At 46.4% G+C, this 26,634-nt stretch overlaps 1 long non-coding RNA gene across 1 annotated transcript; it reads left to right on the forward strand.

The window, feature by feature from the left end:
* The first annotated feature begins 16,663 nt into the window (after positions 1-16,663).
* On the forward strand, positions 16,664-21,116 carry LOC143841889 (uncharacterized). Its single transcript, XR_013232927.1, has 4 exons — positions 16,664-16,866; positions 16,974-17,090; positions 17,623-17,710; positions 18,234-21,116. It is a non-coding gene; the product is annotated as an uncharacterized LOC143841889 (long non-coding RNA).
* Positions 21,117-26,634: the final 5,518 nt, after the last annotated feature.

The following is a 26,634-nucleotide window of genomic DNA, read 5'->3' on the forward strand; positions in this document are numbered from 1 at the left end:
TTCTTACAGAACAATCTTGTCAGAGCTCTCTCAGTCCTGGCTACCTCACAGGGTGTTTGTTGCAGAGAGAGGAATGGGAAGGTGATTGTAAGCTGCTTTGAGATTCCTTTTGGTAGAGAAAAGTTGCATATAAAATCAACTCGTCTTCTCTTCTATTACTCTGTATAAAGTTACGGTTAATGTTTCTTTAAACGGTCTGTAGAAGGTCACTGTAAAACAATTAGGACCAGGAGATTTGTCTCGTTTAAGTTTTGTTATGGCAAAATTAGTTGTTTTGATTTCTATTTTCTGGTTTGTACATTTAAAAATTAAGTTGGCTGCAACTTAATGGCAATCATAATCAGTGTTCATGTTCGTACCCCTTTTAAAATGTGCAGGTAAGCCAAGTTGATATGGGGGAGATGGAGAATGCAATGTTGCTTTTGTAATAATGCTTTGCTGTGAAATGTTTTTCTAAAAAAACTTTATTCTTTTTAATTAAGTGCTTTTTAACCAAAGTAACAAAAGTTAAAAATGCTTCAATGTATACAAAAATAGCAATACTAATAATATAGGATAGCTGGCATTTAGCTGCTAGGCTGGTGGGAGGAAGTTTCCAAACAGCTGGCAGAAAAGGGGAAACTACTAAAGTCAGAACCAATGGGCAGCAGGTGCCAAGTCAACCATTCATTAGAAACAGTGGCAGCAGACCAGGGCTGAATCTACACTCACATTTTTTTTCTGCTGTCGATCATGCCAAAATTTGAGTGATCTGGATCTTCCAACAAATCTGCAGCCTTCCTTTTTTCCTACTCAAAACAGGTCCCACTAAATCACTACCTTCTGCACTTAATTGACTTAATTGCCAATCTTCTTTCTCCTTCCCACTTGATTGGGAAAGCTGGAGTGCAGGGGGATGAGAAATGGGGGTCAAGTGAAGCTCCAGCCAGCATTAAAGGAGCACAAGGCTGGAGAGGGCTTCATTTCCTGACTTTTGTCTCTTGACTACAGCCAGAGCAAGCCATGGGAGGGGAAAGTAGAGCACGAGGCTGCCTGTTTATTTTTCTTTTCCTACCACTTGCATGAGGGGATGGAGAGGAAGCATCAGCATCAGGAGAGAATGAGGGGGAAGGAAATCTAAAAGGCAAATCTTTGCTCATAGAAGCGTGGGCTTTTGGAATGGTCACTTAAAAACGGATCCCAAAAAGAGGGCAAAAATAAAACTTGTGAGGGAATGGCAACTGGAAACCAGTATTCCTGCAGTCTTTGAGTTGACATTCTGACAAATCAGAGACAGACTACCATGTTATGTCAGCGTTGGAGACATGGAGAAGAGGAAGGAAGTTAATCCGGCAAAACGCTGACATCTACATTTGCAATACTGGGACTTTCAGAGTGCTTTTCTCAGATGTAGCAAGTTATATCCACTCCTGGATATTGCGGAGAAAAGGAAGTGTCACCGTGGACTCTAACATGGATGTTGCAGAGGAAAAATTTAAAGCACTCAATATCAAAATGGAAATCAAATAAGGTGCAGATGGGTTTTTATTATTTGTGCTGGATATTTAAAGGGTATTTAAAGGGCTGTGATTTAGTGGTCCTGTCTCAGCACACCTCCATTTTCTCTCTGTCTTCTCTCTCTTTTCCTGCTGCTTCTACTGCCTGAGAGAGAGACAACAGGAGAATGTCAAAGGGAAGGCTGATGTGCCATGGCTCCAGCTGGCTCTCCCCAACAAGCCAGTCAACTCTCAAAAGCTTCTAAAAGCGTCAGGAGATGATTTTTCAGCAATCCTGCAATTTTGAGGCTGCTTTGAGTATTTCCAAGCCAAAAAGAAACAGCAAATTTGAGGTGTAGTTTTGGCACAGGAGTATCTGAATGCATACCCAGAGTCAGTACTTTAAATATTTCAATCTGACCAAAATCATATTTTATTTGGAAATATAGTAAATGCCCTGAATCCAAACATTTTTTTAAAATTATTCTTAGTGTTCTGGAACTTTGTTATTTGGTTTATTTTTACATATGATTCAGCCAGTGAGGGGACAAAGTGATGCAGGAGATGGACGTGTGACAAGGGCCTCATCCAATCAAAACACTTATCCCACCTTGTCACCGTACAGGATCATTCTGACTGATGTTTCTATACCCAGCAGTTTTATTTTCTGTGAAGTATTGCACCATTTTGTTGACTTTGTGTGTGATTCCATGAGTTTTGTTTGCATGAGTGATCCCATTGTCTAGGTCAGTATATATGTTAGTGAGGTAAAAGAAATGTGAAGTGTTGAAAGTTAAAGTCTTACCTTTGGTAAACGCTATTAATTCAACATCCCACATGACGTCATATACAATCTGCAACACTCCTGCAACACTCCCGCAAAAATCGTTTCATTATAGCGCTTTTCGGGAAATCCAGAAAAGTGGATTCCCCCTAAAAAACCCCACTAGACTCTTGAGAACAACCTGCAACACATCCGAAAAAGACATGTGCATTCTCAATGTAGCGGTAGAAAGTATGTCCCTCCCTTGCTCTCGCCCCCAAGCTTCCAGATATGCGATCGCCATTTTTTCCCCCTAAGACTGGCGAAAGCAATGAACGAGTGGGGCTTTTCTGGCTAAATTCCCTTCACAGAAGTGCTTAACAGTAAAACAAAGCTCCCTACTGCAAGTGTCTTTAAAGTTCCCAAGCACAATATAGCCCCTTGTTCGACACTGCCTATAATTTCGGCCACAAATCGCGCCCATGGGGGGGGATTTTTTTTTTCACTTGAAGAGCGTGTAAACGATTAAACTCCAGCTCCTACACCAGCAAAAAAGGTCTTTCTGAGACAATGAATGAACAAATATTCGTTGTAGCTGGTGTGTTTGGGTTTTTAAAAAACAGTTTTTAAAGGGAAAGGGGCTTTTCGGGAGCACGAACACAACAGTTCATTGGCTGTTCTGTTGGATTGACGGCCAGGGGTGGGAAGAAGCGTGGAAAAATATTGCTTCCTTTGTTGCGATTCCAGCGAGACCGGAAACAATGCTACTGGGACTTCAGTATTCCACTAGAATTAAAGGTATGCGGAATGACGAAATTTCACTATTAAATATAGAGTTTCTGTATACTGCAAACATTCAGCAAAATTGGTCCTTGTGCGGAAAGCCCCTAGCTATTGTGGGGGTAGCCACAGCCTCTGTATTTACCTGCCCTGCCTTGTTCAAGTAAGCAAAATGTAGGAATCTTCCTAACTGTCATAAATACTTGGAGTCCATGTTTTGTCATGCTCTAGGGGTCTTCCACACATGATTTAAATGCATTTAAATGCATTTGCAAAGTGATCCCCCCTTCCATTTCCCCACAGCATTGTGGAGCATTCATGCATCTCTGGGGATCTCCATGGCTTTCTGATGTCTTTTCCCAAACCATAAGGATAGAACAAGATGCAATTTAATAAAGATAAGTGTAAAGTTCTGCATCTGGGTCAGAAAAATGAAAAGCATGCCTACTGGATGGGGGATACGCTTCTAGGTAGCACTGTGTGTGAACGAGACCTTGGGGTACTTGTGGATTGTAAACTAAACATGAGCAGGCAGTGTGATGCAGCGGTAAAAAAGGCAAATGCCATTTTGGGCTGTATCAACAGAGCCATCACATCAAAATCACAAGATGTCATAGTCCCATTGTATACGGCACTGGTCAGACCACACCTGGAGTACTGTGTGCAGTTCTGGAGGCCTCACTTCAAGAAGGACATCGATAAAATTGAAAGGGTACAGAGGAGAGCGACGAAGATGATCTGGGGCCAAGGGACCAAGCCCTATGAAGATAGGTTGAGGGACTTGGGAATGTTCAGCCTGGAGAAAAGGAGGTGGAGAGGCGTGAGCTTTCGAGTGCAAGCACTCTTCCTCAGACTATTTCTCCTATGTTTTTGTGAACAACAATTGAATTTGAGGGGACTGATTGGCTGTCTCAGCAGTTGTATGGCTTCGTCTGTCATTTATCAGTATTCTCCTAAAAAAACCTTGAGGTCACCAGACAGAGGAATAGTTTCTGTCCTCTCCCAATCAAGCAATCAATCAAACTTTATTACAGTCGTTCAGACCAAGTTATATGAAGTCAATATATAAAAGACCAAAATAATATGGTCATTTAATATAATACAACTTTTAAAAAGATCATAAAATAGGTCTTAAAACTATGCTACTTTGGAGCATCGGATTTTTATGGCGGCGGCACAAAACTTAGCCAGCTGAGTTGTCACCAGGGGGGAATCATCACTTAGCAGCCTCTTTGCTCGATCTACATCGTGATGTTCTGGCAACTTTTTAAGGAGTGGTTCAATCAAGCTGCTACGAATGTCTACATAAGCAGGGCAGTGGAACAGTATTTATTTATTTATTTGTTTGTTTGTTTGTTTATTTATTTATTTATGTTATTAAATTTTATACCGCTGTTCCCTTAGGTTCACAGCGGTTTATAAAATAAAAGATTGCAATAAAACCCACGGTTAAAATCATTAAAACCTATCCACAATATCAGTGTTATCAACGTTAGGCAACAGACGAGCACTAACTAACCCCACTAAACCCTCCAACCCGCCCCACGGTAGCTGAGGGACAATACTGTGATATGGGAGTGAGGCAATCAGATCATTCAGATGAACCCAGGGAGCCCAGATCTAATGTTGGGACCACCCACCCCGGCCTCAACCATATGCCTGGCGGAAGAGCTCCGTCTTGCAGGCCCTGCGGAAAGCTGTTAACTCTGGCAGGGCCTTTAGCTCTTCCGGGAGCTCATTCCACCAGGTTGGGGCCAGGGCTGAAAAAGCCCTGGCCTGGGTCGAGGCCAGGCAAACTTCCCAAGACCCGGAACCACCAGTAGGTTTGCACCCGCAGAGTGAAGGGCCCTGCGGGGGGTATAAGCAACAAAGCGGTCCCGTAGGTAGGCAGGACCCAGGCCGCGTGTAGCCTTAAAGTTTAAAACCTAAACCTTGAACTTGATCCGGAAACAAATTGGCAACCAGTGCAGATGTTGGAACACCGGCTGAATGTGGGCCCTCCAAGGTGTTCTAGTGAGGACCCTGGCAGCCGCATTCTGTACCAATTGTAACTTCCGGGTCAAAGAAAAGGGCAGGCCCACGTAGAGCGAGTTACAGTAGTCTAGTCTGGAGCTGACCGTTACATGGATTACTGTTGCTAAGTGATCTGAGGACACGTAGGGCGCTAGTAGCCTGGCTTGGCAAAGATGGAAAAACGCCGTCCAGGCTACTTTCGTGACCTGAGCCTCCATGGAAAAGGAAGCATCAAATGTCACGCCCAAAGTCCTGGCTATTGGTGAAGGTGTTAATGGCACTCCGTCCAGGCATGGGAGATGTGCTTCCTGATCCGGCCCTCTTCCACCCAGCCACAGGACCTCCGTCTTGGAGGGGTTGCGTTTCAGGCGACTCTGCCTGAGCCATCCAGCCACTGCTTCCAAACAGCTGGCAAATGTATTCGGGGGAAGTCCGGCCGTCTGGCCATCCATTAGGAAGTAGAGCTGGGTGTCATCCACATATTGATGACATCCCAGCCCATAGCCCCGGACCAGCTGGGCTAGAGGGCTATAAATATAAATGTTGAATAGTGTGGGGGAGTGTATCGCCCCCTGCAGAACCCCACATGGGAGCTCGCAGGGTTCCGATAATTCATCCCCCACTGCAACCCTCTGCGTCCGGTTCCAGAGAAAGGAGACCAGCCATTGTAGCACAGTCCCTCTTATTCCGGTTCCGGCGAGGCGGTGTGCCAATATCTCGTGGTCAACCACATCAAATGCGGCTGACAGATCTAAGAGCATGAGTATGGTGGAATCACCTCAGTCCAGCTAGCGCCGGATATAATCCGTCAGGACGAGCAGCACAGTCTCCACCCCGTGGCCAGGTTGGAAGCCAGACTGGTATGGGTCAAGAGCCAAAGTTTCCTCCAGAAATGCTAGAAGCTGGTCCGCCGCAGCCCGCTCTATCACCTTTCCCAGAAACACAAGATGCAAGACTGGCCGGTAACTGGCGGGGTCCCTCGGGTCTAGTGATGTTTTCTTCAGCAGAGGACGCACCCCTGCTTCCTTAAGTCCCTCGGGGAACTGTCCAGATGTTAAGGAGAGGTTGATAATCTCCCTCAAGAGACCTCTTACTTGTTGGTCGCCTGATTTCAGCAACCAAGACGGGCAGGGATCTAAGGAGCAAGTGGCTGCTCTGACTGAAGTTAGTAGTCTGTCCATATGCTCTCTTGTATCAATTTCGCCACTTCCACAAAAACATCGTCTGAGTGTAAGGGGAATGCAAGGGGAGCTGAAGGCATGACGGAGCATCTTGCAAGGGTAAATGTCCTTCTTTGTTTACTTATCACCAGCTGAGACAGATAACTGGCCACCAGACTGAGGAATCGTTTTTGTCCTCTCCCATATGCATGAATCCACACAACAAAACAGCACATTTGGAAACAAGATTCAAATTGCTGCGGCTCTAACCCACTATTCTACTTCAGCACTTGAAGATTTAGCCCCCAGTATCTCCTGAATCTTCCCGGCGGCAATCCAATGTGACCGTTCCGTGCCAAGAACAGAAAGAAGGACCCCAGCAGGGGGTGGATTGGTGGGTGGGCTTCCAGCAGGCCCCTTCTTTTAGCCAGCCATCCCATACCCACACCAAGACTGCACTAGCTGTACTGAACAGATGGCAAGACTTGGCTGGTGCTGGGGTTGTGCTGAGATTTGGTGGCATTTGATTGTCAGTAAGAAAGGTGCTATTTTGGGGTTCAAAATTCCCATTGAGCTGCAAGTCATTGCTAGTGAGCAAGCAAACAAAGACATTTTGCACCACTTTTGGCAGACTCCCTGCAAGAAAGGATGTGGTGTTGTGCAGCGCATTACGTCCTGTAAAATCACAGTTGCTACCAGTGAGAGGGCCGAGGTATTTGCACAGAGCTCGAACAATCATCAAAGCAGAGGGCTGTTCACAAGGGGTTAAATGGCTTCCTGAAATCTTCCCCCATAATTTTTTTTTTCTTGCTGTTGTGACATAAGTAGCATTCCTGCCTTTGATTTTCGACCAAGGGCAGGAATATGTGGCTCCGTGGTAGATGGAGGGGCTGGTATGCAGAAGTCCTAAGGTTCAGTCTCCGGCTGCATCTCCGGCTGAAGGGGTCAGAATTCAGGTGATGGGCAAGAAGTCCACCTGAGACCCTGGAGAGCTGCTGCCAATGCCAGTAGACAGTTGTGACCTTAATGGACCAAGGGCCAGTTTCAGTAGAAGGCAGCTTAGAATCATAGAATCATAGAGTTGGAAGGGACCTCAGGGGGCATTTAGTCCAACCCCCTGCTCAATGCAGGACACTCACAACCCTATTGCTCATCTACTGTAACCTGCCACCCCTTTTGTACCTTCACAGAATCAGCCTCTCCGTCAGATGGCTATCTAGCCTCTGTTTAAAAATCTGCAAAGATGAAGAACCCACCACTTCCCGAGGAAGCCTGTTCCACTGAGAAACCACTCTAACTGTCAGGAACTTCTTACAGATGTTTAGATGGAATTTCTTTTGAATTAATTTCATCCCATTGGTTCTGGTCAGTCCCTCTGGGGCAAGAGAGAACATATCTGCTCCATCCTCCATATGGCACCCTTTTAAATACTTGTAGATGGTTATCAGATCCCCTCTCAGTCATCTCCTCTCCAGGCTAAACAGACCAACCTCCCCCAACCTTTCTTCATACGTCTTGATCTCCAAACCCCTCCCCATCTTTCTTGCCCTCCTCTGGACCCGCTCCAGTTTGTCTACATCCCTCTTCAACTGGGGTGACCAAAACTGAACACAGGTCTCCAAGTGAGGCCGAACCAGATCAGAGTACAGCGGTACCATCACCTCCCATGATCTGGACACGATACTCTGTTTGATACAGCCCCAAATCCCATTTGCCTTTTTAGCCACTGAGTCACACTGCTGACTCATGTTCAAAGTATTGTCTACTAAGACTCCTAGATCCTTTTCACACATGCTACTGCCAAGACAAGTCTCCCCCATCTTATATTGGTGTATATGGTTTTTCCTACCTCCATGAGGGCCATGAGGGTGTTCACGTGACAGAACATCTGCATTGATCTGAATTCAACAGGAATAAACAAAGTTAATGCAGATTCAGCCCTGGACAGCATAGAAGGTTCTGGATCACAGAGGGCCTTCCCAACCATGTGCCCTGGATCCCACCTCAGTCAGACTAACCCAGCCAAACCCTTCCCTCACTGCCTGGTCCTGATGGGAAGAGCATCCTCCAAGTAAAATGGGAAAAGCTGGGATGAAGCATTTCTTCTTTTACAGATTTTGTTTTAAACCACACAGGTACAGTGCTTAGGAATCCGGTCTTAGATCAGAAAAGCAACTATGTTCAAAACAACTGCATACATGGACCATCAGCAGTTATAAAAGTATCATACGAGTATCAGATTAAGCCTTACAGGAATGGCGCTGTATAGAGTGTTTTAACTGGTTCTCAAAAATTTGTAAAACAAACCCTCTGCCCTTTTCCATTAGGGTAGCGGTCCCCAACCTTTCTCAGGTCAGGGACCGCCTCCAGGGTGAGGGGAGAGCTGACGGCCCGGATGCTGTGCAAAAGCACTTGTGCAATAGCCGCACATGCGTGTTTTCGCCACCAGGTGACGATAACGCGCACGTGCGGCAACTGAGCACATGCGCATTTTCGCCACCAGGGGGCACTAACGTGCATGCACAGCAACTGCATGCAAGTGCGTTTGCGTCGGCGGAATGCCGGCGGCTGTGCCTGCCTCTTCCCTTCCTTCTTGCTGTGGGCGGGGGGAGGCAGGCGCAGCTGCCGGCGGCCCGGTACCATGCCTTCACGGCCTGCCACCGGGCTGCGGACTGGGGGTTGGTGACCCCCGCATTAGGGGACAAGTAATGGAGTGACAGTGTATTCTTGATGCCAATCAGCAAGACTTGGGACAGCAAATAGTTTAATCGATCAATAATGCAAACAGTTCTCAAAAGGATAATGTATGAGAAGGATAGGTGGGCAACAGTCCTCTTGGTCCAGAGGCAGCAGACAGCTAAGGGCAGAACGTGGCAAGACATTGGGAGGTCCCTGCATGGAGCTCCCAGCAATTTCCCCCCACAGTGAAAGCAAGTTGAATCTGGTTCCAGTAGCACTTGGGGCCATGGCAAGAGGGGGACATGTGTGAGTTAAGGCTTCTTCCACTCCCATGCATGATACTTTCAGGGGCTGATCTACTCCTGCCCTACGTGGTCCCCAGTGTGTTTAGCTCATTATTTTGAGAAGCGGAATGCCGAACTCTGTTCAAATCCAGCAAGCTCGTGTCCACTTGCAAACTCCAGAGACCAGGGCCCATTCTGCACACATAGGATAATGCACATTCAATATGCTTTGGCAGCTGGATTTTCCTGTGCAGAACAGGAAAATCTACTTCTAAAGTGCATTGAGAGTGCATTATCTATTGTGTGCAGAATAGGCCCTGGTCCCCCAGAGAAAATGGCTACTTTGGTGAGTGGCTTCCAGGGCATTATACCTTCCTGAGGGCTTTCCCACCTCCAACTCCATCCTCCCCAAACTCAATTCTCCAACTCTCCAGGAATTTCCCAGCCTGGAGTTGGCACTGGCAACCCTAACGGGCACTCAGAAAGACATCTGGTCTAGGAAGGCCTCGAGCAGCTAGCGGTAAGGGATTCTGAATCAACATCCTTGCTACCCATGAGAGCCAGTTAAGAGCAGTGGACAAACAGGGTGTGATTCCCCATTCCTCCTCGTCCACAAGAAGTCTGCTGGCCGACCTTGGGGCAGTCACAGTTCTCTCCAAACTCTCTCAGCCCCACCTGCCTCACAAGGGGCCTGTTGTGGGGAGAGGAAAGGAAAGGCAATTGTAAGCCACGTTGGGACTCCTTAAGGTAGGTGAAAACTCTCTCGGTTCCCCCACCAGTAGTCTGTGAGTGGCTTCCTGGTTCCCCGGGCCTAATCCTCATGTCCCCTGGAAGTCTCCCCCCAGCCCCGGTTCTGTCAAGAGACACAATCTGGGAGTCTGTGACATGTGCTTCCCCATTGACAGAATCCCCATATTCAGTTCTAGGTTGATGTGTCTATTCCTGGCACCTGGAAAGGGTCTCCTTCTTGTGCCATTGACAAAATTCAGCGGGAAAGATGGAACGGATTATGTAGGGTGCCACACAGGGAAGTATTCAAATGGGTACCTGTGTTGGTCTGAAGTAGCACAATAAAACCAGAGTCTTAGAATCATAGAATCTTTAGACAGTAAGCCCTTTAAACAGTAAGCCCTAAGGGGGAGGAGAAAGGGCGAGTCCTGCCCGGGATAAAAACTTAGAGGGCCCAGTCAGGAGCTGCGAAGCCCTCCAAGTGTCACTCCAGGGCCAAGCGGCCAATTCGCTGCTTGGCCTGGCCTGGGCCGAGTGTCACTCCAGGATGCTTGGCCTGGCCCGGCCTGGGCCAGCTGGGGACTCGCCGCACACAAGGAGAAGCTGCCTTCCCCTACGGTGAGTCCTCACGTCAGCTTTCCCTCGACCTCGGGGAAAGGAGCAGGGATGCCACGTCGAAGACGCAGCGTCTCTGCTCCATTCCCGCCCCCCCACCAGCCGCCTTCGCAGAGGAATGCGGGGCCGCCGCCCTCCTTTGCCCTTCAGCAGCCGCCGCCCAGGCCCATGCTGCCTGCGCAGAGCTTCTCGCCACACCGGCCACCCAAAGGCTTCCCAGGGCCTGGCGTGCCACCGAGAGAGGCTCCACGCGGCCTGTGCGTGCCTGGCCTGCGGCTACTGGAAGGCCAACGAGCCCCGCGGCCCCGTGTGCCCCGGCGAAGGTGGCTGGTGGCGGGGCCCAACCCTTCACCAGGGACGGCGCCTCCCGGCGAGGCCTGCCCACACCCGCCGAAGCCTCCCACTGCCCCAAGCAAGGCCCCAGGAAGCCTTCACCTCACGAAGGCTTCGCCAGGGACCGGCCCTGTCGGCCACGCGTGCGCAACACATGCGGAGCCTCCTGGCTCGGTGCTGCCGGGGAGGGGGCCTATTGCCCATTTTATTTCAAAATAAAATGGGCTTTCCCCCTAGTCATAGAATCATAGAGTTGGAAGGGACCTCATGGGTCATCTAGTCCAACCCCCTGCACTATGCAGGACACTCACAACCCAATTGCTCATCCACTGTCACCTGCCACCCCCTTGAGCCTTCACAGAATCAGCCTCTCCGTCCGAAGGCTATCTAGCCTTTGTTTAAAAGTTTCCAAAGACAGAGAACCCACCACCTCCCGAGGAAGCCTGTTCCACTGAGAAACCACTCTGTCAGGAACTTCTTCCGGATGCAATGTGAAGATCTTGCACTCGAAAGCTCATGCCCTGAATAAATCTTTGTTGGTTTTAAAGGTGCTATTGGACTGATTTCATTATGCTGGGACGTGTTTTCCTCGCCTCAGTCCACCAGCTGAAACACAACATGCAACAAGAATGGCAGCAAGTCTGCGACCCGACTGAGTCAGGCGGAGAGAATGTTTCAAATGGATCTTCACGTTTAGGCTGTGATTTAGAAAACCCCGGAGAAAAATGCGCAGCCCAACAAGAAATATGCTGGTTCCCCCAGGCCTGATCTGAAAGTGATTTAGAGATCCACCACAGAGCATGAATTTCTTTGCGGCTGGGAAATAAACAGACAAAAAAATCAAGTTAATCTGTAATCTAGTGATCCCTAAGACAAAGCTATTTAAGACTAACACCAAACATTATGATAAATTACAGACATTACATGAAAATTAACACCCAGGAGGGGAAAAAAACTGCGAGTACATAAAAGTTCATAATTGAAAGTATTAATAGTGGGGTGGGGGGTGGGGGGAAATGTAGCCATTCTCTTAACAATTTCTAGCATTGTTAAATAATTGATAGCAGTTTCTCGTAATTAAATACTAATGAATGCATTTACTGGGTAATATACTTTATGGCCATTCTCTTTATTTAGAAACACTCGTATTCATCTTGCATGAGTAATTTAAGCATATCAAGTGGTTTCCAAAAACATTCATCCAAGCGATTTTTTTCTTTTAGTAAACATCTAATTGTTTAACTTTTTGTCTGCAATTAAAGCTTTTATCTGGGCGATAATGGGACACAGGAAATCACCACTTAGCTCTTAAGCAAATAGTTAATAGGGAAGGAGTAGAGAGAGTTCCCACTGCGTGCAGTGGCAGCCCAAGACCAGCGGGGAAACCTAAAAATTGGCAACTAGGGTTGGCCACTTCGGCCGCTGAAGCACCCAACCCTTGTTGTTGTTAGTTGCGGAGTCGTGTCCGACCCATCGCAACCCCATGGACAATGATCCTCCAGGCCTTCCTGTCCTCCACCATACCCCGGAGTCCATTTAAATTTGCACCGACTGCTTCAGGGACCCCATCCAGCCACCTCATTCTCTGTCGTCCCCTTCTTCTTTTGCCCTCGATCGCTCCCAGCAATAGGCTCTTTTCCAGGGAGTCCTTCCTTTAGCTATTGCAAAGACTTTCAGTGCTACCTTTTGCACATATTTAGGCAAGTGAGTGCTAGTTCTTCTTCACCCAAGTTAAAAAAAAAAAGTGAACTTGTCCATGGTCTCCTTGAGACCAGATATGAGTTTTCTAATTTCCCCCTAATATCCAGCCACTACCTTTCTGCCCATAATTTAAATTGTTGTTAGTTGCGAAGTCGTGTCCGACCCATCGTGACCCCATGGACAATGATCCTCCAGGCCTTCCTGTCCTCTACCATTCCCCGGAGTCCATTTAAACTCACACTGACTGCTTCAGTGACTCCATCCAGCCACCTCATTCTCTGTCGTCCCCTTCTTCTTTTGCCCTCGATCGCTCCCAGCATTAGGCTCTTCTCCAGGGAGTCCTTCCTTCTCATGAGGTGGCCAAAGTATTTGAGTTTCATCTTCAGGATCTGGCCTTCTAAGGATCAGGCAGGGCTGATCTCCTCTAGGACTGACTGGTTTGTTCGCCTTGCAGTCCAAGGGACTCGCAAGAGAGCCAGTTTGGTGTAGTGGTTAGGAGTGCGGACTTCTAATCTGGCATGCCGGGTTCGATTCTGCTCTCCCCCACATGCAACCAGCTGGGTGACCTTGGGCTCGCCACGGCACTGATAAGACTGTTCTGACCAAGCAGGAATATCAGGGCTCTCTCAGCCTCACCCACCCCACAGGGTGTCTGTTGTGGGGAGAGGAAAGGGAAGGCGACTGTAAGCCGCTTTGAGCCTCCTTCGGGCAGGGAAAAGCGGCATATAAGAACCAACTCTTCTTCTTCTTCTTCTTCTTCTTCTTCTTCTTCTTCTTCTTCTTCTTCTTCTTCTTCTTCTTCTTCTTCTTCTTCTTCTTCTTCTTCTCCAGCACCAGAGTTCAAAAGTCTCAATTCTTTGATGCTCGGCCTTCCTTATGGTCCAACTTTCACAGCCATACATTGCAACGGGGAAGACCAGAGCCCAACCCTAGTGGTGATAAAACTGAACTCCGAAATGACCATCATAAAACTGCTCCTCACGGTGTCCCTTTGCTATTCATTAACATCCTACAGTAATTCCCTCGGCCGTCACCCCTGCTGCTGATCAGCTGGCGAAGAAATATATCAACAGCAGGGTCAGGCCTCGACAACATTGCTGGTGACTCGGCGATATCACTTCTGGTGCATTTCAGTCCTAACAACCCAGGACACTCTGGTATTGGGGCAAAATCTCTATAGTAAAAAAGGCTACTACCATAGAGTTTTTGCCCAAATACCAGAGTGTTCTGTGTCCTCAGTGATGTGGTGATATCACCTCTGGTACACACCATATTGCCATCAATAGCACTGTAGTACCGTGTCACTAGTCCTCTCCCTGCAGTCAGTAAGTCCCCTGCCTCTTGCCAGGAGGGGCCTGTCCAGCCTAATAATTTTTCACAACAATACTATTTCAACAGAATCGTAGAACCCTAGAGTGGGAAGGGACCATCCAGGCCATCTAGTCCATCCCCCACTCAAGGTAGGATCAGCCTCAAGCATCCAGGATGAGTATCTGTCCAGCTGCTTTTCTCTCCCATACATGATAGGGGAAGCCTCTCCTAAAATGGCACCAAACACACATTAAAATACATATCTTTCTTCCCCTTCAGAATGGTTGCTCTTATTTATGTGCAAAGGCGGATCAAATAACTGATTGCTTTATCCACTCAGATTTGTACATGAATCCCTACTTGAATGACAGGCCTAATTCTGAGATGTCCTAGAAGGTAACGCATGGTTTCTGCAGTTTTGTCCCCTGGGAGCCATGCTCCTCAGCAAAGTTCTACCCTGGATATATTTATTTAGCTCCGGGTGTCGACAACTCTCTTGATTGACAAGCTGCAATCTGAGCGATAACTGTAACATTGCTGACGTCTCCTGGAAAGCCCCTTGATGGATATTCAACTGCACACGCAGGGCATTAGAGACTGCAAGGCTTCCTTTGCAAATCATCACCTTATAGCAAAATTACCCCATTCAAGCTTTAAACACACGGCGAACTGGTTAAACGGTTGAAGAAACATTAACCCAGGGAAGTGAAGAAACCCGAAATACCTCACATTCAAACGGATGGGTGGCTCTTTCTAAGAATATTTGACTTGCGGAAGGTTTTCAAACATCAGAGTATTTGGGGTCTTTTTTTGTTGTTGTTTTATTTAAACAAACATTAGCTCCACTTAAGACATCTGCTCCTCTGCTCTTCTGTATGCTGCAGGCATGGTGACCTCTTTCACATGGCATGCCTTAACTGGAAATATATTACAAAGTGCGCATCTTACCAGGGAGCATTTACACTTGAAAGCTTATACATGTTTGAGTCCAGGGGCACCTTGAAGACCAATAAAGTTTTATTCGAGGTGCGAACTTTCACGTGCATACACACTTCCGCAGACAAGGAAGGAGAAATCATCAGAACATACATATATATGAGAGAGCAAATCAGCAGTAAATTAGTAAACAGCATTATGAAGAGAGCCAACAAATATGCAGAATGATGACAAGTACAAGTCTAGGGTGGAAGCCATTGATCACTGGCATTGACATTTTTATTTCTCATATGTTTTTGTGAACTACAACTGAATTCGAGGGGTTTGATTGGCTGCTTTTGATTGGCTGCTTTAGCAATGAATTATCACATGGCTGTTTGTGGATGCTGTGACACAGTTTACTAGTGTAACAGGATTAACTTTTGCTTATATATTCCCACTGTCATGATGGTCAGTTCTTAGTCTGACGAAGAGTGCTTGAAATCTCACGCCTTGAATAAATCTTTGTTAAGGTGCTCCTGGACTCTGATTTCATTGCTGTCAAGAACAGCTGGACTAGTGGGCCACCGTACTCCTGCTCGGGCTTCCCGGCCTATGAGCTGAAGAGTAAACCAGCATCCCAGGTTGGATAGCGGGGTTTGTGTGTGTGTGTTTGTGTCTGTGTGTGTGGGGGGGTGCTGTTGAAGCAAGCACCAGCATGAGGCCATCTCTGAGCTCCTTTGTAATAACTTTTGCCTTCAGGCATTTTCACAAGCCAAAGAAATGTGGAGAGGAGGCAGTTTGTAGTTCACACTCAATATCATTAGCAGCCGAAGTCTCGTGTGGCATTTATGCCTCAAATCCGCTCTGTCAGTTTCTTTAAAGAGTTTTGCCAGGGCTGCAGCACTTCACAAGAAAGATTTTGCTAGTGGCTGCTCTCAAAAAGGGGGGAAAAATAACGTTACATTTACAAATGAGATTCTCTTTTATCAGATGCCAGCGTGTTTCTACATAGCCCGAATAATAATACTAATAACGGTCTAAAAAGCTCTCCTGTTTTCGTGAAGTTTCATCTTGAAGGATTCCCCAGTCGCTTTGTAGAATTGCACTCAGCTTCTCAATTTTAACACTTGTCGGCTAGGAGCTATTTTTGGAGAGAACTGTTTAGACCCAAAAAAGAAGGGATTGGGGGGGGGGGGAGACGCTCTCTCTTTCCAGTAGAAGTCAGGGCAGACTAAACTGGGAGCAACTCTGCGTATCTATCAGAAGCTGTTAAATGCTTGCAGATGCACCTGGGCAAGAGAAAGAGATGGAATATCTGCCTGCATACAGCCCATCTTTGGAAGTCGAGTGAATATCACAGTGTCAGACTTGGAGAATTTCCTTAATAAAGGGATGCTCAACATCTACAGCAGGGGCCCCCAACAGATTTTGAGCCTGTGGGCACGGTGGGAATCCTGACACAGAATTTGGGGGGGCCACTGCAAAACGGCTGCTGCACACAGAGGGGAGAAGGGAAGAAACATGCTGGGAAGGGACGCTGAGGGAGGGCGTAACAAATACTGCCGTGGTAACTGGCCTGAAAAAGCTCAATTTAACTTGCAGATCCAATCAGATCTTCACTGGCAAGTCAGAAGGGCTGCTGAGCAAGAACCCCCTCCTAGAGCCACCAGCTTTCTAAAAACACTTGGCGAGTGCCACGATGGGGACCACTATCTTGAGGCGCCACGGAAGAATGCCGCAGGGATGCCAGACACAGCCCTGTCTTCATGGCTGTGTTGCACAGGCAGCCCCACCCTCCAATTTGATACCAAAATTAGAGGGTGAGAAAATGGTTAAACTTTGTCTCTTTGCCAGAGCCAGCCACAGACTGTCAGTCAAAGGGTTAAACTGTTTGTTTACAGTTGTTGCTAGTGGGGACAGGCAAAGTGGGTCAAGTGGTCTGTTTAGATATGCAGATTTGTTTTCTGGGGGCCATCCCCTGATTCAGGTTTGTCACATCCACACGTTTTGCTGGAAGAGGAGCTTTCTGCTTCCTCCCTTTGCTTGGGATGAGCTCTGCTTTAGGCAGACAGGCAGATCCATCTTGAATCTTCACCATGTAACAGGTAAGGTGTAGAGCCTGTATGAGCTAAGGACGCTATGCATTTCCTTGTTTTGTCTTCCAGTTTCCCCTATTCTGTTTAGCTAGTAAAATTGTCTTTTTTATATACAGTACAACTGCCTTGTCTGGTCTCATCGTTTATACCAGGGGTAGGCAACCTGTTTGCTGTCTAGACACGGGATGTCAGCGACGTCATGTGGAGGGGCCGGAACATAGCGTCTTCAATAGGTGAGCATTAAGCTACATTTGTGGCATGCGGAAATGCCCACAGAGTTCTGTTGCATCTCTCCCATGGTTAACATTTAAAGATAAAGATAAAGGTATCCCCTGTGCAAGCATCGGGTCATGTCTGACCCTTGGGGTGACGCTTTCTAGCGTTTTCATGGCAGACTCAATACGGGGTGGTTTGCCAGTGCCTTCCCCAGTCATTACCCTTTACTCCCCAGCAAGCAGCTGGGTACTCATTTTACCGACCTCGGAAGAATGGAAGGCTGAGTCAACCTTGAGCTGGCTGCTGGGATCAAACTCCCAGCCTCATGGACAGACAGCTTCAGACAGCAATTCTGCTGCCTTACCACCCTGAGGCACAAGAGGCTCGGTTAACTTTTAGGGCCCAACAATTTTGAGTTCCCATGATGGAACTTCCATAAACTTTGATCTGAGAGCACTTCTTCCAGTCTTAGATGTGTGCCTGAGGATGAAGCAAGGACATGTTTTTTATGCTTGTGCACTTCATTGTTGTTCTTTTATCTTGGGACAGATCTGGGTTGGGAAATACCTGGAAATTTTGAGAGTGGAACCTGAGGAAGACATGTTTTATGGAGGGGAGGAACCTCAGAGATCTTCAGGTAAACTTAGCTTTGTCATAGGGAGATCAGCTATAATTTCAGAAGATATCCAGCCACCACCTTGATGTTGGCAACCACGCTGTTCTCTGATGGAGAGTCTTGAGCATTTAAGCAGTTATGGATATTTGCATCTTTGACTGGGTGTAGGAATTGCAGCCAGCAGGCAATTTAGCAAAGTCAGCCTTGAAGGGCTGTTGTTAAGCTGCTTAGACAGCTAAGCGGAACCTATGTGCTCACTAGTGACACCTAATGGTCACTCTGGATGCTTGTGCATGGTTGTTTAGACGCATTAAACACAGCTCTTCAAAAAAGTAATCTACAGTTCCCTCAAGCAGAACTTCTTCTTGCATCTGCAAAGGAGAGTACAAAGCCACTGCGGAACAACTTTGAACAGTTCTGGTTCCAGACAGGCCTGGCAACAATAAAATTAGCTTTAGAGTCCTCCTGTTCCTAGGTGCAGAAAGCCTGCATGGTGTATCGATGCTGGGTGTGATCCTCACCAGTTTCCGTCTCTTTTTTACAGGAAAATATTTTATGAAATTCTTGATAACATCCGCAGCAGTTTACACCATTGCTTTTCCTCAGATATGTCCCATGCACAAAATTGAAAAGTTTGCTATGGGAGAAGATGATACTATGGACATTCTAAAATGTACAAAGATGACTCGTATGCCGCCCGACTGTATGTATGCCGCCCGGGACATGTTTTGGATATTGCAAGGGAATGGAAAATTAAACTTTTAGCTCTTCATGCTGTGATTGAGCTGTTCAGTGGAGAACAAGGAAAATGTCTGTGTAAACTACTACCAGAATTAGCTAAACTTATCAGAATAGGCCTTACCATACCTGTTTCTTCCTGTACCTCAGAAAGGTCATTCTCATGCCTTCGTAGAATAAAGACCTTTTTAAGGTCAAGCATGACACAGGTGAGGCTCAATCACATGGCTCTTCTTCATGGGTGCATAAAGATCTTTCAGGAAATTGATCTTACTGTTATAGCTGATGAGTTCATTCAAGGAACATCAATTAGAACCAACACGTTCAGTGTCATTTAAGTACACGGTTTTATTTGAATTGTAACGTCTTGACAAGTAGGTTGTACTTAGAGAGGGCAATCTGTACAGGGAAACTGGAGGTGGGATATGGCAGGAGAGGATGCTTCCGGGAACAGGAGAAGGGCTAATAGGGGATTAGGAGAATATTTGATTGTAATTTTAAAAATGTAAATAAATAATTTGTGGCGTTAATAAAAAGTTGTATTTCAGCAATCTGAAGATCATTTGTTGAAGCCAAGTGTGTTTTAGAAGCTGAACCTAGAAAGCAGAAATGCACAGGAATGCAGTCATTTCCAGTAAACTGATTTATATGATTTTAATAATAATTTGTTCTGAATGTCTGTTTTTAAGGTGGACTTTTTAAGCCGTGTGCTAAAAAAGCAAGGTATGTCAAAGCCTCAGTGGCATAATTGTGGGTTTTATTTGGAGTCATAACTATGGGCACTGTTCTGAATTGCCTCAACATTTGCTTGCATTCATAGGATATGGCCCAGCCCATCCCCAGCCCCTCCCCTAGGAAATTGAAAAGTCTACGCCTCTGTGCCAAGCCTACAGTTGCGGCCCATAGAACAAACAGCAATGTAACAGGCCTCCCTACACACCTATGGGCACATACAGATAGGTAAAGGTCAAGGTCAAGGTATCCCCTGTGCAAGCACCGAGTCATGTCTGACCCTTGGGGTGACGCCCTCCAGTGTTTTCATGGCAGACTCAATACGGGGTGGTTTGCCAGTGCCTTCCCCAGTCATTACCGTTTACCCCCCAGCAAGCTGGGTACTCATTTTACCGACCTCGGAAGGATGGAAGGCTGAGTCAACCTTGAGCCGGCTGCTGGGATTGAACTCCCAGCCTCATGGGCAAAGCTTTCATATCTGCTGCCTTACCACTCTGCGCCACAAGAGGCTCTTTACATACAGATAGACATGTTCAATAACATCTAACTGACAGAGGAACATTTTGCTTTAGCACTTTACCCCCCCCCCCCCCAAACACACACACACACCTTTTGAGATAGGGTCGTTTGCTCCTAGGATTCAATTAATGATGCTTGCAATTTGCTGATTTTAATAATTTTAACAATTTTAAATGTAATTGAATTTTATGATTAGGTCTTATGGATGTATCTTACATGTTGTAAACAGCCCTGAGCCCTCGGGGAAGGGTGGTATAGAATTTAATAAATTCATATACATTTAAAAACTATAAAACAAAAGAACATAATAAAACACAATAAGTTCCACAGCCGCCACCATTTAACTAGCGAATTCAGTAAGTCTGATGTTATGAGTCCCCTATACAGTGGAGGCCTCATCAAGAAGAGAGGAGAGGAGAGGAGGCTCACAGCATTTCTTGGCCAGCCTGGCCTCAACCATAGACCTGGGCTGAATCTGCAATCCCAGGTCGATTCAGTCCCTCCTGTCTACACTGAATGCAATTTCCGTTTTGATTTTGTCTGATTTAAATTTTCCCTCTGCAACAAGCATGGTTGATCCAGAGTGACCCTACCTTTCCCCTGCAATATCATGGAGAGGATATAACCCTCCATGTTTGAAAAATCGGCATGAGTAAGCGTGCAGCTGTCTGCTTTTTTCCAGATCTGCACTGTCAACTCATTCCACCAGAACGTTACCAACAAATACCAACTAGCTGGTGATCCTTGGCTCCAGAGAAATTTGGCTGGGCTTGGCCAAGTTGATATTTGTTGAAGGTAACATTCTTCGGGGAACATATTGGGAGAGATGGTCCCTCCAAGATGCTGAGCCCAGACCTTGGCCTTAAAGTTTAATACCAGCACACTGAACCTGGCCCTGGACCTCTACTGGCAACCAATTGGAGAGCAGTTTGAGTGTGAGTCCTCCATGGGGGCCCTGTAAGGACTCAAGCAGCTGCATTTTACACCAGCTGTAATTTCTGGGACAGGGACAAGTTCAGGCCCATGTAGAGCAAGTTACAGTAACCCAGTCTGGAGGTGACCATTGCATGGATCACTCTGGCTAGGTCTTTCAGGGCCAGATAAGGCACTAGTAGCTGTGCCTGGTGGAGGTGGTAGAAAATTTGGTGAGCCACATTCACGATCTGAGTCTCCATCTAAAGGGAAGCATCAAAGATCACCCCAAAATTCCTGATGCATAAAGTTGCTAATTGCACTCCAACAAGGTGGGAAATGCACTTCCTCCTCTGATCCTTTCTTCCCCTGCCATAGGACTTCCTTCTTTGTAGGGTTAAGTTTCAGGTGGGTCTGAGCTCTTTGCACACCCCTTGTATAAATTCCCTTGAGGAAACTAAGTCGTGTTCATTTGTGTCAGCAAACATCGGAGTTATACTGATTTTAAATAAACAAATATGGATGTGTGATGTTTTTAATGCTTTACGCAACATTTGGTTTGGCTTGGGGGCAATTATCTGAGAAATACATAGAAGTCAAACTATTGCAAGAGGTTTCCCACCCCCACCTCCTACTCTTGAATGGGTTGCATGTGCTCATTAACACTTTGGTGGGCTGGCCTCATTCTAATTAAAAATGGGCAGGAAGCCATAGATGAGCTGACCATGGGCCAAGCACCTTTAGTGACAACTCAAAGGAAAATGACACAGAATGACTTCTTCAGCTCTTCAGAAGTTACTTGACACTATAGTTCAAGAAAAATATCAAAGCCTGGAGATCCGGTGCGTTGCAGTAGGAAGCGTGTTAGATGGACTGAGACTTTGGTCAAAGTTCTGCTCAAGGCCAAACTACTTATTACACCTTCCACAGGGACTTGCAGTGGGATGCCAGCTTGTGGGAACTCAATACAAAAGTGCTCCAGGTTGGCTTGCCAGAGCCAAGTTAGGAAATACCTGGAGACTTGGGAGGTGGAGCCTGAGGGGGATGGGGGAAAGGAGGGACATCAGCGTGGCGTAATCCCATAGTCCAGTGTCATCAAGTAACAGCCAAGTTATGACTGTTGGGATATGCGAGATCTGTAGTGTGCCTGGTTCAACAGCATCTATGAAGAATGCCCCACAGGGGGCACGAGGGCAAATGTGTAGTTAGCATATTTAGACAGGGACTTCCTGGTATTTTTTGGATTATTCCTCCTGTGTCCTGATTGGCTCAACTGGAGACTTCCTGCTCCTTTGAGCACCCTTCCTCTCTGATTGCCTCCAGAAGAATAACAGGTAAGCAGACAGTTAGGACTATCTCTCTCCTATCTCTGTACATAATTGTCTCTCTTCCCAATAAAGCCATTTATTCTTTAAGCAGTTAGTGCTCTACGTCTCTGTTGCATATTTAAATTCTGCCAACCCTGACAACTCCAGCAAGGGGCTTTCAGGGCAAGTGAGAAGCTGAGGTGGTTTGCCATTGCCACGTTCAGCAGAGCCTTCCTTGGCCATACCGCCTGAAAGCACTGGCCCAGGTTAGCTTCCTAGAGCTGATGAGACTGGGCTATACCATGCCATCTTCCTCTCCTCATGGATTCTACTACTGTCACAAATACACAAATGTTCTGCTGACATAGTGGGGTGGATCCTACTGCCATTCTACCACCCCACTGTACAAACCTTCATATCTTCCCCACTTTTCACTTTGGCACAAGTCTTCCTCCTGTCCAAGGAACAGTCGTGGCACATTTAAGATACGCACTTCCTCTTCCGTTGCTTCAGACCAACATGGCCACCTACCTGAATCTATTTCCAGCCTAAGGGACCTTCCTCCAAGGTAAGAGACTCTTCTACTGGAGGAAGAGACACCTAAGTTGGAAGGGTCCTTCTTGCAGAATGGCTGGATTCGCTCTTTGTGTCATGAGTTGTCCAAAATGCTTCTCTCTTGTCGTTGACTCTGTCAAGGAAGTCAGGAATCTTCCAAAACATTATCCTCCGTTTGCTGATCACATAGCCCAGCTGTTAAGTAATATTCCTCCTCCTCCCTTTCTCTTCTGCTCCCTGGTCCAACAGCATGGCACAGAGAAAGATCCAACTTCTGCCCTGATGTAGCAATGGAAATCTGTCACCCGTTCATCCATTCATCTGTCAGTAAGATAACCTGCCATGCTTCTAAGATCTCTTTGAGGTGGAGCAAGACCAAACGAGGTAGAGGGAGAGAACCTGAGTGGGGACTAATAATTCGTTTTACGAATAACTTGTCGGAGGTTCCTTTGCCTTCCCATCTATGGAAACTTATAAACTGAAATGTACTTAGAGAACCCAGTCAGTGGACTCCACGCATCTGCAGTCAAACAAGCAGCAAAGTTTGAAAGGAAAGCAGTGATGTGGGATTCGCCAGGGGAAAAACTGCCAGTCTCTGCCCTCGTCCTTCACATCTCTGGTCCTTGGTTCTTTTTAATTCTTCCATTGATTTTTTCAGTCATGTCCAGAAGGGCTGCGCTTGTCAATAACTGAAAGATGAACCAAGAGGAAGGGACGGCAAAATCTTCATCTAGCAATGGCGCCCTGTCTTCCCATCCCCTCAGGGAGCAGAATTCCCTTGTTTTTCAAGACTTGACCTCTGAGATGTGCTACACGCATCCTGCACAATTTATCACCAGGTTGCCTATAATTAGGTTTGTTAACGTACGGCCCAGTGCGGTCTTGTTGACTGGGAACTTAATCAAGTTACTATTGAGTTCTTGTATGCATCGCTCGGGGTGACCGTTTTACTTGTAGAATTATGGCCACAACCAATGTGAGGAAATTAAGCTCTGGAATCTGGACACAACTTTTTCTCCCCCCCCCCAAAAAAAACTCTCTTCTCTCCCCCACAATGTGAAAATATTTAGCAAACATTGACAATGATGGAAAACAGTAGGAAACAAAAATGTTCTACATTAGTATAAAACATGAAAAATGAAGCGAAGACCCTCAGTGGTACAACATGTGTTATTCTGGCTGGCAGTCCATTAGGGTTGATAGACATTTCACTTACCTAAGTCAAATATAACAGTCTAGAATTCATTAATATAAGACGGGGGCCGCAGAATCGAGCCTACCATCTGGTTAGAACGACAGAATAATCTACAACTCATGATTAGGTCTAAGGAGTGGAATTTCACTTTAATCTTTTTCATTGCTCGAAATTTCCATCTGCGGCAGGACGGCACATCATTTTTCTTCGAGACAAATGTGCTGTTTTTCATGTTCCAAAATTAGATCAGAAGAAAACGATTAATCATGTCATGGCCTGGGAAAGGAAACAAAAAGCCTGGTATTCTCTCTCTCTCTCTCTCTCTCTCTCTCTCTCTGTTCACAAGTTCTTTTCTCTCCCCCCCCCTGCCCATCTCCATTTTCATTGCAACTTTTAAGAGGTCTGCTCACCCCAAACGTATTAGGACAAGAGAGGCATGCACCAATATTTCTGGTCCTTTTGCTGACCTGTCATCCGTTCCCTGCCTCTTCTCACTCCAACCTCACTTATTCTAGACTGTGGCAATTCCCCCCACCCCACCCTGCCCCTCCCATACACAGAGGACAACAGATGGTGACCTGTTTGTGTGTGACACCAAACCGGCCCGGGAAAAAAAAAAAAATTCACGGAAACAAGTTGCCGGAGCTGCAAATTAGTGAGACCACACAATTGTCAGGTGGCAGTCCCTCTCTGACAGTTGTAGGCCATTACAGGAACATTGATGTTTTCGCAGTGTGACAAAGAGGGATCCTTTCAGTGCGGCCGGCCTGCCTGTCATCCGACTCTCAAGTCATAACAAATCTCTGGCACTCAGCTGAGGCCTGAACATTTGCTGTGTCAGGGAGGATGATAAATGACCTGCAGGGCTTTGAAGTGCCTTGGCAGTTCAGATGGGTCCGTGCGGTGCTGACAGAGAAATATACACAACAGCGTAACCAATAATGAGAACATTAAACATTCCTGCTTTGTGACAGGCTGGCAGAAAAACCCGGCCTCACATCAGTCATCTGTGGAGATGTAACCTTGACAATTAGCCCCCCTCGCTGATACTTGAAATAACCTTTCCCCCACCCTGGCCCTCTCTCTTCCTTTATTTATTTCTTCGATTTCTTTGGGGTGTGCTTTATTTTTTAGCCCAGCTTATCTGCCGTGATCATATTTCTGCTAGGCTAAAACAGGAAAAACAGCACAGAGAGAGAGAAAGCACACTGAAAGATGTTTCTCTTGGAAAATAAAACATGCCCAGAGAAAGTTTATTTGGTGACCGTCCACCGATTTCCCTTTAGGGGGGATGGAATAGCTGTTATTCCGCCCTATCGGCGGAGGCATCTGCCAGTACAAATGCTCAAAGGACATGTTTGGTTTACATTTGATGCTTATTGTGTTTCCTATTTTTTTCTTCCAAAAATTGATTTCTGCATTCAGATTTAAGTGCCTGCCCACATTCCCTTTTAGTTGGTCTCTCCACTTAAAAGACTATAAAGGAGACCGAATTTCAAAGGGTCTTCAGCAGAACACTCAGGTTTGAGTCCAGGGGCACCTTTGAGACCAAAAAGATTTTTCAGAGTCAAACATCTGACTACTAAATCTGAGGGCACTTCCGCACATCGGTAAAAATAGTGCTACGCCAGCTGAATGGCGTAGCGTTAAATATTATCACGCTTCCCAGCCCCACCTCACCTTTTTTGCCGTCTCTCTCTAGTCTGCTGCCTTTTCATGCTTCTCACCCTCCAGAAATGCTGCTGCAAATGGTGGAAGAGAGCAACGCGCTTTATATGGGACTCTCTTCCATCTGTCAATCAAGCCAGGCAGCCAATCCCCTGTCTCCATGTTTTAAAGCTCCCATAATGCCCGCTAATTTTTTTTGAAATTAATACTTCTCCATTTAAATGCCTATGCATAGGTGCATACTGCTTTTTGAAATCATGAATCTTTAGATACTTTTAAATATTAATCACGTTCCTGATTTTGGGGGAGGGCGGGGAACTTTAGAGAGGCATGCTTTGTGTCACAACTTTGGAAAAAAATACTTTTATTTCTGGCATCACCTGCACGCTTGTCCGCCTATTTGTTGCTCCAGGCTGTTCTCCATTTTTAAAAAGCACTTCCCCTCCCCGGGAGAAGGGAGAGGGAGGCGGGTGAAAGGGTGGGACATTGGAGGTAGCGCTTCTTTGCCTCCATACATTTCTTTGGCTGGTGGCCTGCTGGCTGTCCACTGGGGGATAGCGCTTTTTAGGTTGGGAATCCACTTTTGGGGATTCACCAATTTGCAATTCAAAATGGTGGATATAGCGAGCAGTTTGCTGGCTGGACGCAGGAGGTTGGCGACATCATGCAGACCGCCCGGAATATGGCATCTTCAGAGGGTATGTATGACGCTAAATTTATGGTGTGCAGAAAAGCCATGAGTTTTTAAAGTCTTGTTGGTCTCTAAAGTGCTACTCAGTTTGATTTTAGGGGAAACCATACTACTATATATTTTCAATCCCATACTTCCTCCGAGAAACATTGGGCCAGATATCACCATACTCTGCCTCCCAGTTTGGCAGAATGGGCCTGCTCTGGCCTGCAGGTCCTGTTCCACCTTGCCCTCTAAGGTTTTCCAACAGCTGGAGAGGCTCTTCATTCTTTCTTAGGTAACCACTGCCACATCCTTTGTAAGGCATTGCCCACTGGGAGGATCTCCCAGCTTCCCTTCCATGATCTGAGGCATTTCTTCTGTGTCTCCTGCTGCCCAGGACCTGGTCACCAGGGGAACTGTTTACTTCCTTGTGCGCCCCTAGAGGAATAGCTGCTTGCCAACCGCCAACCTTCTCCCTAGCACTCCTTTTAAAATACTGTGTTAAAGATGGTTGAGGTCTATATGGTACAGAGAATCACATCAAAACAAATGAAGTATTTATGAAAGAAAAAATGTTCACAAACATATTTTTAGCACAGCACAAGTCTGAGCAAGGGATTCAAAATAAACAGGAAAAATACAATTC

Source organism: Paroedura picta, chromosome 7, assembly GCF_049243985.1.
Source record: "Paroedura picta isolate Pp20150507F chromosome 7, Ppicta_v3.0, whole genome shotgun sequence".
NCBI classification, from domain to species: Eukaryota; Metazoa; Chordata; class Lepidosauria; order Squamata; family Gekkonidae; genus Paroedura; species Paroedura picta.